The sequence below is a fragment of the Cricetulus griseus genome, chromosome 4 (assembly GCF_003668045.3).
Source record: "Cricetulus griseus strain 17A/GY chromosome 4, alternate assembly CriGri-PICRH-1.0, whole genome shotgun sequence".
Classification (NCBI taxonomy): Eukaryota; Metazoa; Chordata; class Mammalia; order Rodentia; family Cricetidae; genus Cricetulus; species Cricetulus griseus.
In genome coordinates, this window is record NC_048597.1 from 25,550,030 (window position 1) to 25,571,130 (window position 21,101).

At 34.2% G+C, this 21,101-nt stretch overlaps 1 pseudogene; it reads left to right on the forward strand.

Annotated features, from left to right (window-relative positions):
* Positions 1–2,140: 2,140 nt before the first annotated feature.
* LOC113835371 lies at positions 2,141–19,463 on the forward strand (annotated as a pseudogene).
* The last annotated feature ends 1,638 nt before the right edge of the window (positions 19,464–21,101 follow it).

Consider the following 21,101-nt stretch of genomic DNA (forward strand, 5'->3'; position numbering starts at 1 on the left):
TTTTAATAAGTAAAGAATTACATTGTTCACCCGTGCTCATCTTGTTAGTTCATCTTGTTACCCACTGCTAATGAATAGCTCCTACTGTGATTATGAAGTGAAGAACCAAGATGTCATTTCCTAGGATCAAATTTGAGTCATATGTTCACAATAGAAGAGTCATGCAAATCCCGTGACCTGCCTCAATAATGAAATGACTATCAATTATAGTATTTTTCTGGCTATATTATCTACTCAGTGCATAGTTTGAGATTCATTTTATCTTATATTAGTACAAATGAAAGGTCTGGGAACCCCAGTGAAGAGCAGAAAGTGATGGGTGGATTAATTTTAAACTAGGCAGCATGATTCTATCATATGTTAAAGAGAGTTCCTTAATATTAAAAAAACACATTAAAGTTGAAAGCAATATTTTAGTATAATTGTATTATAAAATTCTTTCACCCAGTATGAATTGTTCATATGCATTTTTTCCAAAACTTACTATAAAGGTATTCTCAAATGCTGGTGAAGGATGATCAGGAAGTTGTCCAAAAGTCACATGGTAAGATTTCTAGTAGTTTCCATTTGCAACTTTGTATTCAGAAATCATTGCAGAAGCACAAAAGTTTGTAGGAGTATATTGGGTCATCTCATGAAATTAACACCCACAACAACTCACAAAATTAATCTCATTCACTATAACAGTACAAAATTCAAAACAGAAACAAGGGCCTTGGTAAACGTATGTCTAATTCTGAATTCAGCAGTTACACAGTCTTGTGAAATTCTATGCACATTGTTTTCAAATTTTTCCAGTTGTAACTTGATTGAACATTGCATGTAATACCTATCATAATTAAGAAACTTAATTGTAGTTTGTCAAGATTAATTACTGCAGTTCCTTTATAAGCACATTTTTCTCCACCTTCTTCCTTTAAACCATGACTAATAATTAGTCAATTATTCATGTCATTAATTATGTGCTTTTATAAATATTATGAAAATTGAATAATATTTTATAATAACTGTAAGTCTTTGGAATATTGAAATGACAGAATTTGAGTCCTCTGGCCAATTAATGTTCAATATATCTGAAATATAATAACATATTCAAAGGGTTAGATGCTGGTAAAGTCTATTAGCAAGACATTGTAAATGGAATAACAGGTAAGCTGAAAAAAATGAGAAAACACTAATAAAAATTTATATTAGGCTTTTCAATCAATAAAAAGTATATATACATTTATTTTAGGAAAATATTATATATTCTCAGGAAATGTACTTTTATTGTGATTTCACTTAAATTGCACAAAAACAAGTGCAATTGTAATTAATAATTATATAGTTGTTATGCTGTACTATTATAAATAATATAATTAGAAAATGTAAGAATATCCCCTAGTTCATATTGTTATCTTCTTACATTGTATCAAAACAGTTAGGGGGGTAAATGATAGAATGCCCAAATCTGTAATGTAACATTGAGACATGTAAGTATTATAAAAAATTTATAGATAAAATATTAAGACTGCTTCTTTGGACAATTATAAAGAAACTATTTGATATAGTTAAGAAGTAAGTGCATCCAGATTTTAGACTAAAATATTAATATGAAAAATCAGTTTTATATATGGTGTAGTGAAAACAGAAACAAAATGAAAGTTAAAATTCATCTAGTTAATTTTGAAGCATAAGTGTAATATGGATATATATAAATAAGAGGAAAATTCTTGTTTCACAAACTCTGATGTATATTGTTTTTATTTCTGAAAATAAAGCTGTTATGTGTTTTTTTTTGTTCACTTAAGCAAATTTGAAGAAAAGTGACACAGAAAATATAACTTGAAAAACTTAATAAAAATTCCATTATTTTTCAATTTAAGAAAATACTATTTCTACAATTGCTTCATTTATATAGTTTCTCATGTTCTACTATTTTAAAACCTGTTTGTCCATAAGAAAATATTTCTGTAAGAGAAGATAAATTTTAGAATGAATGTATATTTTGTGAAAAGTATCCAAATCACTAATATTAATAAACATGGCTTTTTCCACATAAGAGAGCTATGGTACAACATGTTTTTGGCAAGAGAATTGGTGAGAAACTGGAAATGCTGTAGAGGGTTGTCATCAAAGTTTTTCAGGAGACTAAGCCGTGATGACTGAACACTCAATGACTGTCTGGGCTGCAAAGAAAATTTGCCAGTCTAAAAACCGTAAGACACAGGTACAAAAGTAATCTACAATTGATACCCATTTGGAAAGAAAAAGATTAGTTTCACTAATAGAAAAACCTGAAGGGTGCATTTTAGGTTTTGTCTCATAATGTTTTGTTTGGAATATTAATTAGTTGACTAAGTTATTGATTTAATCATTGTATTACTAGTCTTTTGCTGTATACATTGGTTTCTCTCTTGTTTTATGTATTTTATTCTGTTGGTTTCTTATTTTGCTTTTTTTTCAAAAGATAGAAAAAGAAATGGTGTGGAATCAGGGGTGGAGGAAGATTTACAGGAGAGTCAGGTGTGGGGAAGATAAAAGCATGATAAGATTATATTTTACAATAATTTCTATTAAATGAAGAGAACAGCAAAAACCAAAAGCATCAAAATTGACTTTCTTTAAGACTATATTCCTGTGTATTGTAACTAGGAGTAAAGTCACAAAAAGGTCAGAAAGGCAAATAAAAATTTGGAAAAACGCAAAAGAAAAACAGAATAAAAACTAAGTTTTACAGACAGTTTTCTGAAGAAAAGAGGACCAAATTCTTTTAAACTGCAACTTCTGCAAAGCTGTCATATATTATAATTAATTCTGAAACAGAGAGTAAGGCTGTTAATATGTCTAACAATGTGTAATAGATTCAGTTTTAGAATATTAATGTATATCAGAATGTCAAATTACATTTATATTTCTCTTCCAACATTTAAATATAATTCAAATATAAATTCCATTGAAAAAATGCAGAGATGACTCAGTTGATAGTTTTCTTTTTCTTTCATCTTTTAAAATATATTCTCTTGTAAATTATTTTCCAAACACCCTTTAATCTTCCATTCCTTCTAGTACCACAACATACATCTTTCCCCCAGATCCACACATCGTCTGTTTTCTTCTCAGGCATCTCGGGGATATCAAACAAACACTGCATAACAAGTTACATTAAGATTAGTCTCATACCCTCAAATACAGACTAGACAAGGCAACCTAGTAGGAGGAAAATAGTCCCAAGCGCTGGCAAAAGTTACAGACACTCCCATACCCACTTTTAGGAGACGCACAAGTATACCAAGCCACACAAACCTATATATATATATATATATATATATATATATATATATATATATATTGTACAAAGGGCACCTTCAAGGTATGTGATTGTCAATTCATTCTGTGTGAACCCCTGTGAGGTCTGCTTAGTTGATTGTGTTGACTGTGTTTTCATTGTCCTGTTGTCTCCTACAATACTTCTTCCTTCTGCAGGGTACAAGATCTCTGCCCAATGTTTGGCTGTGGATTTCAGCATCATCACCTTTCATTTGTGTAATGAAGTCACTCTGATGATGATTAGGCTAGGTACCTGTAGTTTGAAAGAAAATGGTCCAATAGTGAGTGTCACTATAACGAGGTGTGGCTTTCTTGCAGTCAGTGTGGTCTTGTGGGAAGAAATATGTCATTGTGGAGGAATACTTTGAAGTTTCTTATTGCAAGCTATGCTCAGGGTGGCACACAGTAGCTTCTGCTGCCTGAGGATCAATATATAGAACTCTCAGCTGATTATCCCCCGCCATTTTTGCCTACATATCTGCCATCATGACGATAGTGGATAATCCTCTGAAACTGAAATCTAGTCCCAATTAAATATTTTCATTTATAAGAGTTGCCTTGGTCATAGTGTCTCTTCACAGCAATAGAAACCTAAACTAAGAAAGATCCCATCTATGAGTATAGGCTATCATCAGGAATCATTTGTCAACATTTTTGAGTCACATTTGGTTCTATGCTAGGTTTATGGGCTCTTCAGTTTCTAGTTCCTGGCCATCCAAAAAGTCAGGTTTGGGCCCCATCTCATGGTGTGGACCTCAAGTTAGACCATACATTTGTAGGTCACTTCCACAGTTCTGAGACCCAGCACATCTTGTAGGAAGGAGAAATTATAGGTTGAAGGTTTTGTGGGTGGGATGATGTGGTTACACAAGATGGTGAGTTCAGAATCCATACCCCCCCATTTCCAAGGGACTTCGTTAGGTTCACCCTCACACATATCACAGTTTCTCCTGCACTAGGTTCCTGCATTGATGCAAAATTGCCCCATGAATTCCAGACATAGCTCCCAATACTCCCTCCCTCCATCTCAACCCAAACTCAATTGATGATGATAATGAGAATTATCACCTGACCATAGTCCACCTGTAAAATCTGTTCTATGTCCCCTTTCCAGGGAGATCCATGTGTCCCCTTCTGAGTAATCCTTGTTACTTAACCTCTCTGGCTCTGTGGATTGTATAATGATTAACTTTTATTTAACAATCCATACCTACTCATAATTGAGTGCATACTATGTTTGACTTTCGGTGCCTGGGTTACTTTACCCAGGATATTTTTTTTTCTAATTTTATCCATTTGCCTGAAAATTTCATGATGCTATTGTTTTTATCAGCTAAGAAATATTCTGTTGTGTAAATATACCATGTTTTGTTAAACAATTATTTGATTTAGAGTCATCTTGGTTGTTTGCAGTTTCTGGCTGTTATGAATAAAGCTGAATGAACATAACTTTGCAAAAGTCCTTGTGGTAGGATGGGGTGTCCTTATGGTATAATAAACCCAGGAGTGGTATAGCAGGCTATTGAAATATAATGAGTCCCAATTTTCTGAGAAACCTTCATATTGATTTCTGTAGAGGCTGTAAATCTGCAATAGCAGAAGCAATGGAGGAGTGTTCCCCATACTTCACATCCTAGCAAACATGAGCTGTCAATGGTGGATTTTTGTGTTATTTTTTTTTTAATCTTAGTCCTTCTTACCGATGTAAGATTGACTCTCAAAGTAGTTTTGATTTGCATTTCCCTGATGGCCAATGATATTCAACATTTATGTAAGTGTTGCTAATCTATTGTGATTTTGCTGTTTAGATCTGTGCCACATGTTGAATTGGATTATTTTGTTTATTGAAGTCTATGTTTCAAGTTCTTTATACATTTTGGATATTGGTCCCTCTATCAGATATGGAGTTTGTGAAAATCTGTCCCATTTTGGGTAAAGTAAAAAAAATCATAGTAAAGACATTTACTAAAAGTGAAGACACACACACACACACACACACACACACACAAATTCAAGAAATAAGCAAATCTCTTAAAGAATCTAAAGAAAGCCAAGAAAAAACCAACCAAACAATTGAAGAAAGCCCTAGAAACAGTTCCTTGTATGAAAGCTGAAATAGAAACAATAAAGAGAACAAAGAATGAGCGGATGCTGGAAATAGAAAGGCTGGATAAATAATCAGGAACTAAAGATGTGAGTATAACCAATAGAATTCAAGAGATGGAAGAGAGAATCTCAGTTGTTGAAGACTCTCTAGAGGATATACAGTCATCGACCAAAAAAATCTCAAGTCCAAAAAAGAATCCCTAACACAAAATATCCAGGAAATATGGGACACTGTGAAAAGGCCAAACCTAAGAATAATAGTTATAGAAGAAGGTGAAGAACGACAACTCAATGGTGCAGAAAGCATATTCAACAAAATCATAGAAGAAACTTCCCCAAACTGCAGAAGAATATGCCTATGAAAGTACAAGAAACTTACAGAACACCAAACAGACTGGACCATAAAAAGAAGTCCCCTCAATACATAATAATCAAAACACCAAGTTTAAAGAATAAAGAGAAAATATTAAGAGCAGCAAAGGAAAAAGGCAAGGTAAAAGATAAAGGCGGGCCTATCAGAATCACGCCCGACTTCTCAGTGGAAACTTTGAAAGCCAGAAGGTCCTGGATAGACATCCTACAAACACTAATGGAGCATGAATGCCAACCCAGACTACTGTACCCAGCAAAACTTTCAATCACTATAGATGGAGAAAACAAGATATTCCATGACAAACCAGACTTAAACAATACATATCCACAAATCCAGCACTACAGAAAGTTCTGGAAGGAAAACCCCAACCCAATGAAGATAACTACACTCACAAATATAGGCAATAGATAGTCCAATTTTACCAAATGCGAAAATAGACAGGAGGGTGAAATCCACACACAATGACACCAACAACAATAAATCCAAAACAAACAAGAACCAACAATCAATGAACATTAATATCCCTCAGGTCAATGGTCTTAACCTGCCTATAAAAAGAAACAGGCAAACAGAATGGGTAGAAAGAGGGAATCCATCCTTCTGCTGTATACAAGAAACACACCTCAAGTTCAAAGACAGGCAATACCTCATAGTAAAGGGTTGGGACAAGACTGTCCAATCAAATGGGCCCAAGAAATAAGCTAGTGTAGCAATTCTAATATCTAACAAATTAGACTTCAAACTACAATTAATCAAAAGAGATGAATGCTCATAACAGAAAAGTCCATTAAATTTAAGTCTCATTTCTGAACATCTATCTATGCCACAAATACGAAGGAACCAATATTTGTAAAAGAAACATTACTAAAGTTCAAACCACACATAAAACCACACAAACTTACAGTAGGAGACTTCAACACCCCGCTTTCACCACTGGACAGGACAACCAGGCAGAAACTTAACAAAGAAACAAAGGATCAGACAGAAGATATGACCCCAACTGGATTTAACAGATATCTATAGAACATTCCATCCAAATACAAAAGAATATACCTTCTTCTCAGTGCCACATGGAACCTTCTCTAAAATTGACCACATAGTTGGCAACAAAGCAAACTTCCACAGATACAAAAGAATTGAAATAACCCCCTTTATCTTATCAGATCTCCATGCTTTAAAGCTAGAATTCAACAGCAATACAAATTGCAGAAAACCTACAAACTTGTGGAAATTTAATAACACCCAATTGTACCATTCCTGGGCTGAGTAAGAAGTAAAAAAAGAAATAAAAGTCTTCCTATAATTTAATGAGAATTTAGACACAACATACCCAAACTTATTGAACACTGTGAAAGCAGTGCTAAGAGGAAATTTGATAGCACTAAGTAAACACATGAAGAAACTGGAGAATAGTCACACTAGAGAATTGACAGAACAACTGAAAGCTTTAGAACAAAAAGAAGGAAACTCACCACAGAGGAGTAGACACCAGGAAATAATCAAGCTGAGTGTTGAAATCAATAAAGTAGATACTAGGAAAACATTACAAAGAATCAATAAAATGAAGTGTTGGTTCTTTGAGAAGATCAATAATGTAGACAAACCTCTCTCCAAATTAATCAAAAGGCCAAGAGAGAGCATGCTAATTAACAAAATCAGAAACAAAAAGGGGGATATAACAACAGACACGGAGGAAATCCAGAGAATCATCAGGTTATACTTTGAAAACCTGTACTCCATAAAATTTGAAAATCTAAAGGAAATGGACAGTTTTCTGTATATATATATATCACTTACGAAAACTAAACCAAGAACAGATAAGCAGTTTAAATTGACCTATAACACCTAAAGAAAAGAAGCAGTCATCAAAGACTCCCAACCAAAAAAAAAAAAAAAAAAAAAAAAAAAAGCCCAGGGGATGCCACAGACTTCACTGCAGAATTCTACAATAAATTCAAACAAGAGCTAATACCAATATTCCTCAAATTGTTCTGCACAATAGAAGCAGAAGGGACATTACCAAACTCTTTTTACGAATCTACAATCACTTTGATACCCAAGCCATGCAAAGATACAACTAAAAAAGAGAACTACTGACCAATATGCCTCATGAACACTGATATAAAAATACTCAACAAATAATTGGTGAATTGATTCCAAGAACTCATCAGAAAAATCATCCACTATGATTCAAGTAGGCTTCATCCCAGGGATGCAAGGATGGTTCAACATTCAAAAATCCATCAATGTAATCCACCATATAAACAAACCAGGGAGATTTCCAGAGACCTACAAGGATGACACAAACTGACAGTCTAGGCAATGGTGGGGAGGATACCCTAAATGCCCTTCCCCTATAACGAGACTGATGACTACTTTTTATGCCATCCTAGAGCCCTCATCCAGTGCCTGATGCAAGCAGAGGCACACACCCACAGATATACACATAACTGAACTCTGGAACCCAGTTTTAAAAAGGTAGGAATGAAGATTAAAGGGGTCGGTAACAGCCTGGTGAATTCCACAGAAACAGCAGACCTGTACAAGGGGAAGCACATTGACCCCAGACTGCTGTCTGGGAGGCCAGGATGGGACTGATCCAGACCCCTGAACATGGATGACAATGAGGAGGCCTCTGCACTCTATGGGGCCCCTAGTAGTGGATCAGTATTTTCCCCTGGTGTAAGAAGGGACTTTGAGAGCCCATCCCACGTGAAGGGTTGCTTTCTTGGCCTGGACACATGGGGGAGGGCCTAGACCCGGGCCAGTATTATGTGGGGGGACTTTGGGGAGCCCCCTTTGAGGGACCTACCATGCCTGTGGAGTGGAGGGGCAATGGGGAGGGGGGCAGGTAGGGAGTTGGTGGAGAGGGTTGGGGGAGGGGAGGGAGAGGGAGAGGGAGAAGGGATTGACATGTGAAACAAGCTTGTTCCCAATTTGAAGTAATAAAAAAAATCAATCACAAAAATATTAGTGCTGTGTTGTCATGTATTGTTTAGTTAGCTACCTGTATATGTATGTATTTCAAAATACCATGCTGTATACAATTTAGAATTTTAGTATATGTAATTTTTATTTAAAATGAATAAATAAATACAAACAAAAAAGCTACCTCTGTGTAGATGGTTCCACTCAAGGACATACATGATGTTATGCCCCTACGGGGCTCACTGCCTTAGCTTGGGTACATTTTTCAATAACCCACCTGTAACTAAGGGTAAAAATCCATACCATTTATAATCTTCCTGAATTTTTCCTTCCTCCCTGTAGAAACAGAAAGATCACAGAAAGAACTCAGAGCTCTTGAGCCACTTGCTTGGTCACCCCACTCGCTGTTTTCAGTGTTCTGAAACTACTGTTCAGTGTTCTTCCCAGTTCATTGTTGAAGGCAAAAAGGACCTGAATATTGTGTCAGAAAACACTCTGAGACTCCATAGAGCAACAGAATTATAACAATGAGAAAACAAAAAAAAATGAGAAGCTAAAATAAAATGACATTGATAAAACAAAGTCCTGAATGAACTGTTGATAGTAAGCTTCAAAACTTAAAAGATATTTTTATCTAAATGAAGATCAATGTTAAGGGTTCTCTCTTCTCATGAATAATTTTAAGTTCATTTTCTAGTACTACAGGGGAAAAATAAATTAGGAGAAAAATAATTAAAAATTTAGGAAAGAAAGTATATCATAGTTAGCAAACTGATTAAGATGCTCCCAATAATAATACATAATGATAAATATTCAATAAAATTTGCAGAACTGATTCCTATTTAGAAATTCACTGAATTACATATTCAAAAAGTAAGTGAAAAAAAAAGAAAATTGAATCATTTGAAAATTAGGGTAAAATATAAGGAAGTTCAATATATTTTCTAAAAATTGTTTCCAAAACATACTTTACTAGGTCAATAAGTAAACTCCTTCAAAAAATAAAATAAATCTCATAAAGAATTTGTGTACATCATAAAACTTTCAAATTATTAATATTCATTACTGTGTTTATAAAATAAATACAATATGCTTCCAGTTAAATTAGCCTTTTCTATATAATACAAATGAAACCTTTCATAAGAAATTAATGGCAACCATGTACATTTTTATACCCAGAAAACAAATCTAATGTCATTGAAACCAATTTGTGAAGAATTTCAAAATTAAATGTAGGATGGATTATTCATGTCCAACGTTAGTTTGGCAATGGTGATGTAAGACGGTCTGGGTCAAGCCAAAGGTTTCTGGTGGAAAGAAAGAAAAAAAAAAAGAACATAAGAGAATTAAAATCACAGAGGAACTGAGAAAGAGAAGCTGTAAATCACCAAACAAAAAATACAGGAGAGTGAAAGGCTGGCTATGTCCTTAATCCAACACTACTGCTTCCTCGTGGGTTTGCACTTGCAGTGGGATTCCTGGCAAATGACAAGCATTTCATGATTTTAAATGCCATATGCTTTGTTCATAGGTGGCTCAGAGGTGATTATTCCACTGCACATTTAAAAAATGCAATATCTACACAATTAAGAAAGATGATATCAATAAGTCACTACCTTAAAGCCAATTTTAAAATATTCATATGGGGATCACTGAAGAGTAAATACAAATATAGCTGAATGGTGACCCTGAAATATAAAGGACAAGATACATCATTAAACAGAACTCTGAGAATTACTGGGACTCAGGAAAACTATGTACTTAGATACATGAGCAGAAACCATACAAAGGAATGCTGGCTTAGCTGTAAATGACCTTGAACTGTTTTATCACTTGCAGAAACTGTTTCTTAATTTTAGTTTACTACATTTAAATACATTTAAACTTACAGCTTTATGAAATATTTATTCTCACACAACTATATCTAGTATGTAATTTCTTCCCAATTTATGTCTTGTTGATTAATATGTTTTCTTTTATACAGATTTTTATTTTTATTTGTAAGCACATATGTACAGGTCCACATGAAGGTCAAAGCGGGTATAAAATGTGTTGGACCTAGAGTTCCAGGTGGTTGTGAGCACCCAGGCATAGCCTAGGAATGGAGCTCAGGTCTTCTGGAATTGCACCAAGTGCTCTCCACCATTAAACTCCATCTCAGTTCCTATATAATTAATTATCTGCAAAAAGTATAATATCTAGTACATTCAAACTGCTGTATCAAAATTCCAAAAACTGGGTAGAAATTCAGCAGACATTTATACTTGTTGCAAACCTCAACAATATATTGGATAGCAGAGCAATTTCATCAACTCATCAAGATGAGACATACCTGTGAAGATACCTGGAGTCAAATACTTAATAAAGGTACTTTCACTAAGAACCTGAAGTATGTGGCCTGGATTGGAGGCTGGGCAGCAGACACTTCATTCTCACTGAGAAGTAGAAAAAAACTTTTTTTAAACAAGCATGATAGATACATTCATTTTCTGCATGTATCCTTCAAATGTACTGTTCTTTCAAAATAGAATATCAGATAAATGGGTTTCAGCAATTTTGTGATAAGATGCACATATTTTGTTCCCAAACGTCATAGCACCATTTGACTACATATGAAATTACAGATGAGAAAAATCAACAATTTTCTAGTATCTGAATTTTGTATGAACTCTGGGTTTATTTAAAAGAAATACTTATGTCCATCATTTTCAACTACTGGACCTTATATCCTATTCCAAGTTAAAAAAAAAAAAAGCACTCACTGTATATGCCCTGTAATGGTATAGTATGTGCAGTAAATTACAGTCAACAGAATACTACAATCAGTTTCCTACAGAAAAGAATATGAAAGACTGAAATTTCACAGTGCAGAAAACCTCTCAGTGTAGTAATGAGAAAATTCTACATGTTAGACTTAATTTTGTTTTAGCAATGTCTCCTATTCAGTTTTGTCCAGTCTCTGTCTCCTCAACATTCACATTTAAAATTGACAATGAGGTCTACTGCTGTCATTGAATGATCACATGAACAAATGAAGAGGAAAATATATAATTTAGATTTAAAAAATGAAAAGTTTTATGAAGTAAAATAAAACAATTAGTATATAATTATATTAGTTTATAATATATTAGTTTATAATAGTAATAGCTGATGTTGAAGCTGAATATTAAAAAATAAAAGTGGTGATAATATCATCAAAAGCAACCATAAAGAAATAAAAAATGTGTGGTGAAAATGGAATAAAGTCTTGAAATGCTTTAATATAAAAAATCTATTAATGAAAATAAAGTAAAAGTTGTTTCTCATATAAGTTGCTTATTTAGACTATGATGTAAGACATTACCATCAATCATTTCTCCATATTATAGGGACACAGCCATTATATTTTTTATGCAACTGCATTTACTATGCATTTGGCTTAGCACTGATATTACCTCACTCCATTTATCATACTAAGCCCACACCACTTAAGTCTCAATGCACAATATAAAATTGAGGAAGCACATTTCCAAAATCCAGTGATTTACCTGCATTATTTTAAAAGGTAAAGTAAAACCCTGAGAGCAATCCAGTAATATAACCAAATTGAGAAATTAGTGCATTATCGATTGAAAATTTTAATAAAGTTGTGATTAACCTTAATCAGTACTATCTGAAAGGACTCAATGGAGCAGGGAAACCCAGAAATCCTCAGGGAGAAAAGGAGCTGTGGTGCAACAGAAATGCTGCTATTCCAAACATTGAATACACAGAGTATCACATTCTTAAACTTATTGCATCCAATTCTGATCATTTCTATTGGTGGATAACTTTTTTATAAAATTAATGACAGGTGTCTATTAGGTTTTACCTAAGGACAGTAATGAAGTTTTAAAAGGTTAAACTACTACAAATAGCAGTATTTATGCAGCAATTAACCAAAGGGAATTACATACAACTATAAAATAACATAGTTTATCTTTTAAAAATAGGCCATACTCAATCTAATTGTGTTCATATGTACAAGAGACCTAAATCCATGAAGAAGGCAACATGAGAAAGATCCTATGTATGCTCAAGGTCGTGCTATCAGGAGAAACTAAGTCAGTTTATTCAACTCCAGCATCCAGAGTTGTAAAAATATAGATGTCAAAGACAAGAACACTGACATCTTGTTGTCACCATAGAAAATTAAAACAGCCAGAAAATATGAAAATATAATAACTAAACCTTATTTCCCCTCTACAAAATTAAAAAATGGCTAGAGAGATCAATCAATGTGTAAAGCCACTTGACACCAATGCTGATGACTTAAGTTGGAGTCCCTGGGAACCACAGTGGTAGGAGAATACTCACTGTCTCAAAGTTGTCTTCTCACTTTTATGTTTATACCATGGAATGCATGTACACACACACACACACACACACACACACAGAGAGAGAGAGAGAGAGAGAGAGAGAGAGAGAGAGAGAGAGAGAGAAACACATGAGGAGGGTAGGCAAAAGAAAGATATACAACATAAAAAACAACCAAACAAATAAATGCATGATCAAACAGGAAAGTAAAAAGTAAGAAGGATTCTTTCAGAAAATAAATAATTTCTACTCTGGAAAGAAAATGTATGAGGTAGACTAATTCAAGTGAATTTAAAAATAATTATGAAAATCAACCAGTGTTATAAAAAGATTTAATAGTCAACTTGATTAAGTTCCCACTATCAATTTCTTTGAGTAATTTACCACAGTTGAATACCGAATATTTGGGTTTCAATAATTAGTCCCAGTTAAAATATGCCCTTGGTTAAATTAAATATGTAACACTCACATAATACTCACATACATACACACAGACACACAGACACACAGACACACACACACACACACACACACACACACACACACAAACACAAAATCTTTAAGAGATGGAGGAACTTGTATGGAAGACAGTGTTCAAAATATTAGAGAGACATAACAGATTGATAAAACATGCATTACTGTGCAAGGATGATAAGCAAATTTTAACCATTTCATATGTAAATATTTTAATTCAAAGATGAAAGCATGCATTAGATACATATATGTAAACTTATGGTATAATGCAGCCAAATTAGGAAAGCAAAAACAATATTTTAATATGTCTAAATCTGGGTATTAAAATTGTCATAGAAAAAAATAGAATTTCTCTGTAATAAAAGTTTCAGTTTATTCTCTCTCAATTAGTATGTTTTTAAAAATATTAATCCATAGTTGAATATGTGTATATGCTAAAATGTGATACTTCATTTTAAGTAATTTTTAAAAATAGTATAATTGTGTCTGGGAGGCAGGGGTTGTATGTGTATGTGTCCCAGAATATAGAGGTGTTCACAGGGACTGAAAGAGGACATTAGGTGCAGGGAAGCTCAGATGTAGTCAGTAGTACACTACCTGACTTTGGTGCCAGGAACTTTATTTAGGTCATCTACAAGAAGAGCTAAATCTCTTAAACTCTGAGACATCTCTCCATTGCCAAATGCAATTTTCAAATATCTATATTGAGTAATAATGAAACCAGAGTAAATAATATATTTATATCTGATACTTTTGTGAGTTACTTATTGTAAGTGATTTAAAAACTCTGTCGCCTACCTGCTATGAAGAATATGATGTAAGATTGTTATTACAATCATTGGAGCATTCCATACAAAGAGAAAATATTTTTCTCTTCCAGCTAAATATTAATTACTCTCCCCTAGGCCCAAGCTCTCCTATCAGCTTTCAAGTGCTCAATAAGTGATTTGTGTAAGTATAAGCTAATTAGCGTATATTTGGTGATAGCTTGTTTCTTCTATCTTTACTTAATGATTGGAACTAAATTAACAATTTGCTCTATTTTTGTAACAAAAGATAATTAAACACTGAAAATAGATTTTCCTTTACTAGTATATTATCTGAGTATAATTTAACTGATAGAAAAGAAATAAAATATAAATTAATATTTTTCTTATTTTATTACTATTGACAAACTAGAAATCAAAGCTATTGAAACTGAGTCTATGGCTTAGGTAATTTCTGGTTAAAAACAATAAAATCTCCCTCTTTCCTTTAAAATATATATTTTTAAAAAGGAAGATAGATGATAGATAGATGATAGATAGATAGATAGATAGATAGATAGATAGATAGAGAGATAGATAGTGGTTTGTGTGTCTGTATTTCTGTGTGTAGATGTCTTATATGTCTGTCTCTGTGTGTGTATTTGTCTCCGTGTGTGTGGTGCATAAGTGTGTCTGTGAGTGTCTGTGTCTGTGTTTGTGTGTGCATGTATATGTCTGTGTCCATGTACACTGCAGTTTGCTTGTACAAATGATGAAACAACCTCAGGAAGTCAGTTCTTTCTTTCTGCAATCTGGACTCTGTGGACCTCACTCAGTTCTACAGAGTGTGCTGCAGGTGCCTTTAAAATTTTCATCTTCTAAATGACCCATATACCTTAAAGAGAAATGAAACAGTGATACAAAATGAGATCAATACTGCATTTAACAAGAGTTTAAAAATGTGACATAATGATTTTATATCTTTCAGTATTAAGTATAAAAACAACCTTATCTTGAAAACCACAATATAGGCCGGGTGTTGGTGGTGCATGCCTTTAATCCCAGCACGAAGCAGGCAGATCTCTGTGAGTTCAAGGCCAGCCTGGTCTCGAGAGCAAGTGTCAGGATAGGCTCCAAACCTACACAGAGAAACCCTGTCTTGAAAAACCAAAAAAAAAAAGAAAGAAAGAAAACCACAATATACATAACACAGGTGATACAATTACATAATTATATTAAGGATGATGTAAAGTTTAAAATGTAAATTAGCATACATAAAAAGCAATTTTACAAAAACCATTTGTATAGATATTGAGTGAACTCAATCAAATCAAAGAAGCCACAGAATTTTAAAAACTGAGTAGACGTGTGAAGCTGCCACACTGCTGAGTCGTCTTCACTCTACTCACCAAAACTTGTGAATAGATGACTGCGTGATACTATTGACTTCTCACATCTAACTGTTTTTGGAGAACCTACAATTAAGGAGTCTATTTGATGAGCCCAATTTAACAACATGAACTCTTTAAAGAGGGGTCTTTGCAGAATTGAATGCAAAGGAAGAAGGCAGAGATATCACAGGCAGATCAAATACTCTTTTGTGATTTCTCTGATACTGAAATCCGGGCAAGCAGAGGCCAGGAGGAGAGGAAATTCTTTAGTTGATCCAAAAATATGAGGACCTAAAGCCAACAAATGTATAAAATTAAATTTCACAGTTATATGAATGATCTTTAAAGCACACCTTTCTCAGAGCCTTTGAATAATGCTCTGACTGATCAAGGTCTTCATTTCGGTCATATCAAACCTGGGCATGAGATCATGAGATACTTCTAAATCATCCCATTGTGTGATTTCCATAATTGTGAAATAGAATCATTTTGTTACTTTAAGGGGGAGAGTTTGTGATTCATTCTCTGTTTCTGTTGCTGTCTCTGCTCTCTATTTCTCCCGCTCCCTCCTTCTCCCTCCCCCTATATTCTTAGCAATAGGAGAGTGTATAGATTGGACTTAAACAAGGACATTTGTGTCTCAAGTAGCTGTGGAAGGATTGTTGAATAGAAGGCCATATTATCAGTCAGGACAGATTTCCATTTATTTTTAAGTGTAATGGCTAAAGCTAGTGTGACTGATGTAAAAATTATCTTCTTATGGCTAAAGATTGTTCAGAGTTACTTGAAATGGTAAACAAAAGTTTTTCTATACTCAAATGAAAGTGACATTCAATACAGTAATGTTTAAGTGCTCAATTACAACACTGTGGAATGTGGCACCCAGGAGAAACTCACGCAAACAAAGAACAAGAAGCACTTGTTACGATGAAAAATAATTTCTGATACATTTTCTATATTTTGACAACACATATGAAATTTTGAAAGACTTTCAAGGAGGAAAATTATTAGCCATATCTAATTTTAATTCTTAGTTATTAAATTCTGAGACATACCAACTTTCCTAAGTGTATAATTGTTGATATATATCCTGTGCTCTTCTGAATGGGGATACCAGGCATTCAGGTTCCATCATTCCTTAAATGTTTGCCTCCCCAAATCTAGACATTCAAACTATTCACCTCTACTTAGGTGTAGATAAAAGCCACTACATAGTCTTGAATGTTGTCTCAGTAGTTTGATGCTCATGAATTTTAGGATCACTATTGCTCTGCATCAACACAACTATTTATTCATGCACTCGTTTTTTCCAAGGAGAGAAAATATTAATGACATTCCTTGTCTTTAATAGAAAAATGGTCTTAGACCAATTTTGTTGTTTTCTAGAACTGTCAGATGTACAACATGAAGTATACTGAGATTTACTTTTTTCCTTTACAAATTTCAGTTCTGAGAATAATCATTCAGTAGGAAACATAAAACTTTTATGCCAAAAATAAAGAAAAGAAATACAAACTACTGTGACACATAGAGCTAGCCATTCAGGCATCTCATCATATTCTCCAAAATTGAAGAAATAAAATTATTTAAAAAAATTTTCTTCTTAGTCAATCTTTTAGCCACCATTTGAAATGTTAATTAAGGAAATGATAACGAAATTGCCAAACTCTGCCCAAGCACCACAGAAGACAGTCAGAAATTATAATAAATTATAACTTATTTCTTACAGATTGAAAGATTTTTTAGTTTGATAACATCAATAAATAACTGAAGTTATTCATTATGGAGTGACCTACTTTAAAATCAATTAGGTACAATCTAAGATACCTTCCTTAACTGCATTATTCATTTCTCCACCCCCATATCTGGGTTAATCACAATTTCCTGCTAATTTTAGTATTTTATAAGTATTCAACTCATCTTCTATTTCTTTTTACATTTTGAGCTATATATCTGTTAATCCTTTGCATCATATTTTATTATATGTTTTGTAATTTGGTTTTATATTCCTTTTATAAGAAAAATAATCTTTTAACATGTTCTTGTATGTTGAAAGGATTCCTTCAGTATTCATCCTTTTCAATCTTTCCTCACAGTAATTTTTAGAAGCTAATGAGTTAATGACAATTTATGAAGATCTTCAAGGCCCTCTTGCCAGCATAGGCTACATGTTCATGCTAGCTCAATTCATTGGCATTGTCCTGTATTATGATTTTCAAATAATAGCAGCAACGCATTATCTCATCAGAATCAGGTTAGTTCCATTGATATATAATATGAAGGATTAACTAATAACCACTTATGATTGTTACTTATTAGAGAAAGGTACAGAAACACAATGGGAAAAATAAAGTAATATTAATAAAGCAAGCAAATAATACTTTAAAATTTACTCCCTATAGGTCCCTCAACCTCTCCAAGCAGATATATATTTCTGCAAACATTTGAATTTATCTAGCTTATTTTACCCTTTCCCATACATATTAGCATATCTGAGAATGCCAGTCTACTAAACACACACACACACACACACACATTCAATTGAGATTCAAAGAACTCTTGGCATGTGTAGAAGTGATGAGAGACTCGGGCATCTGGCGAAGAAGTGGGATGCTGATACTTGAGCATCTTAGTATTGTAAGATTTTTGACAGACTTCAAAAATGTTGTCAAATTATTATCTAGGACGTTGAACTACAAGGTTTTTAGCTTTGAGAAGGCTTTAATGGGAGGAATCAACCATCATTCAGTGAAACAGATGAAACTGTGGAGTTAAAGGAAAATTGATTTTTAAAGAGCATGAAGAAAAGTACTCAATCTATGTAAGAGTTGTCAGACTGAGAACTGCTTCAGAAATCAGCAAATGCATGAAAAGACTCAAGCATTCCAGGGCAAGGATGAGGAAATAGTTGGAAGCTTTAGAACCAAATGACCCAAAGGGACATTAAACATGCCAATTCAATGCAAATACGCCTCATTTTGCTCTTCTTCTTTTAGTGTGACCAAGTAGATATATTCTTTTTTAAAGAAGAATATGAAGGGTGATTTTGTCTTTATTTCAGGGCAATTAAAAATACATAACTGCCCAGACATTGCAGTACATTGAGCTCCACAGAGACAGCGCCGAGGCAAGTGTGAGCCAGACTGGCACTGGGCGACTCTATGCCTTGCAGACGAAAATCAACTAAACACGGACAAAGGAGAGCCTACGAAGCCTAGACGCAAAATGTCTTCATACTCATTCTTTGCGCAAACTTGCCGGGAGGAATACAAAAAGAAGCACCGGAATGCTTCTCAGAGTTCTCGAAGAAGTGCTCAGAAAGGTGGAAGACCATGTCGACTAAAGAAAGGGGGAAATTTGAAGACATGGCAAAGGCTGACAAAGCTCGTTATGAAGGAGAAATGAAAACCTACATGCCCTCCCCCGAAAGGGGAAACCAAAAAGTAGTTGAAGGACCCCAATGCACCCAAGAGGCCTACTTCGGCCTTCTTGTTCTGTTATGAGTATCGCCCAAAAATCAGAGAACACCCAGGCTTGTCAATTGGTGATGGTGCAAAGAAACTAGGGAAAACGTGGAACAACACTGCTGCAGATGACAAGCAGCCCTATGAAAAGAATGCTGCCAAGCTGAAGGAGAAGTACGAAAAGAATATTGCTGCTAACAGAGCTCAAGGAAAACCCTATGCAGCAAAAAGTGGGGTGGGCAAGGCAGAAAAGAGCAAGAAAAAATAGGAAGAGGAAGATGAAGAGGAGGATTAAGAGGATGAGGAAGAGGAAAAAGAGGAAAATGAAGATGAATAAGTTGGTTTTAGCGCAGTATTATTTTTTGTCTATAAAACATTTAACTCCCCAGTATATAACTCAATCCTTTTAAAGAAAAAAATTGAAATGTAATACTGTGTAAGATGTTTTTAAAACTTTACAGTGTCTTTTTTTTTTAAATAGTTAACACACTTCGGAATGTGTCTTTGGATAGCCTTGTCCTGGTGGTATTTTCAATAGCCACTAACCTTGCCTGGTACATTCTGATGGTTGGAAAATGGCATGGAAATTTAAAGCAGGTTCTTCTTGATACACAGCAGAAATTCGTTATATATGGGGACAGTAGCTATTTTGTTTTTTTGTTTATTTTGATTTTTTTTCATTTTCAGTTGTCTCTGCTGCAGCTTATAAGAAGATAATTGTTTTGTTAACTGAATGCCACTCTGCAAAAGAATTTGCAGCTGTTTTGTTGACATTCTGAATGCTTTTAAGTAAATATATTTTCATTAAAGAATATGTAACTGCAAATATTAAATGAATAATCAATAATATCTATAAATTACATTATTTACAGGTATTTTTACACTATCAACAACACTGTGATATTAAATTCACATTCACTAAAACAAAATATCAATGGAGAATATAAACATATTTTCCTTAATCATGGGCTTACATAAGGGAAAAAATGCAGAAAATTACCCCTCATGGAGTTTGGACACAATTGGACAACTAGAAAATAGTCAAAATGATGTATATGTCATACTTGTGATCAGAGCATGAAGTCCAGGAAAACAAGATAAGGAAATGCCTGACAAATACTTATGCTTATTATAGAAAGTTATGGAATATGTTTGTGTTGACTAATTATTTCAGTTTCCTCCTCTCTGAACTATGTTCTCCTGAGCACCAGGAATTTAATACGTGGATGCAGATGAATTAATAAAATAATGAGAATATCTTTAATGAAAGACAAAGGAAAGTTTGCCATGAACTATAATGGATTATATGTGTTAGTGAGTAAAATCTGGAGAGTCCTTATTAGATAGCAGAGCCTGATCATGATCCTGGCAGACCATTTAGATGTTGGGGCCTGAAATATCACTTGTACATCAGAATGGGCACATTTGATAGAAGAATCTTAGCATTTTTCACTGGATAATGGTTTGGATAATGTAATCCTTCCAACCTTCTGGGGACATCTACCATCTGACCTATATGTACCTTTATTTCTATCTTCCCACTGGGAGAATTTGTGGTTATCCCATCTCAAAGTGACCAGCAATGTATTTTCGAAGTCCTAGGAAAAATTACTTACAGAGGACTTCTCATTAACCAGTTACTTTGTAGCTTCATGTAGCTAATTAACATGAGATAGTAAATGAATGTTATTTTTAGTCATTTTTCCAAGAAATTATTTTTTATTAGTTCAAAGTAGAAACTAGCCTGCTTCACATCTCAATCCCTTCTCCTTCTCCCTCTCCCTCTCCTCCTCCCCCACCCCCACCAGGCCCCCAACTCATCCCACCTCTACTCCCCAGGGAGGTAAGGCCCTCCATGTCAGATCCCCAAAGTCTGTCATATCATCCTTCGCAGGGCCTAGGCCCTCCTGAAAGATTCAGGCATTATGTGGGCCTGCCCCTGTTACCTGGTGGAGCAGGCAGTACCCTGGTCAGC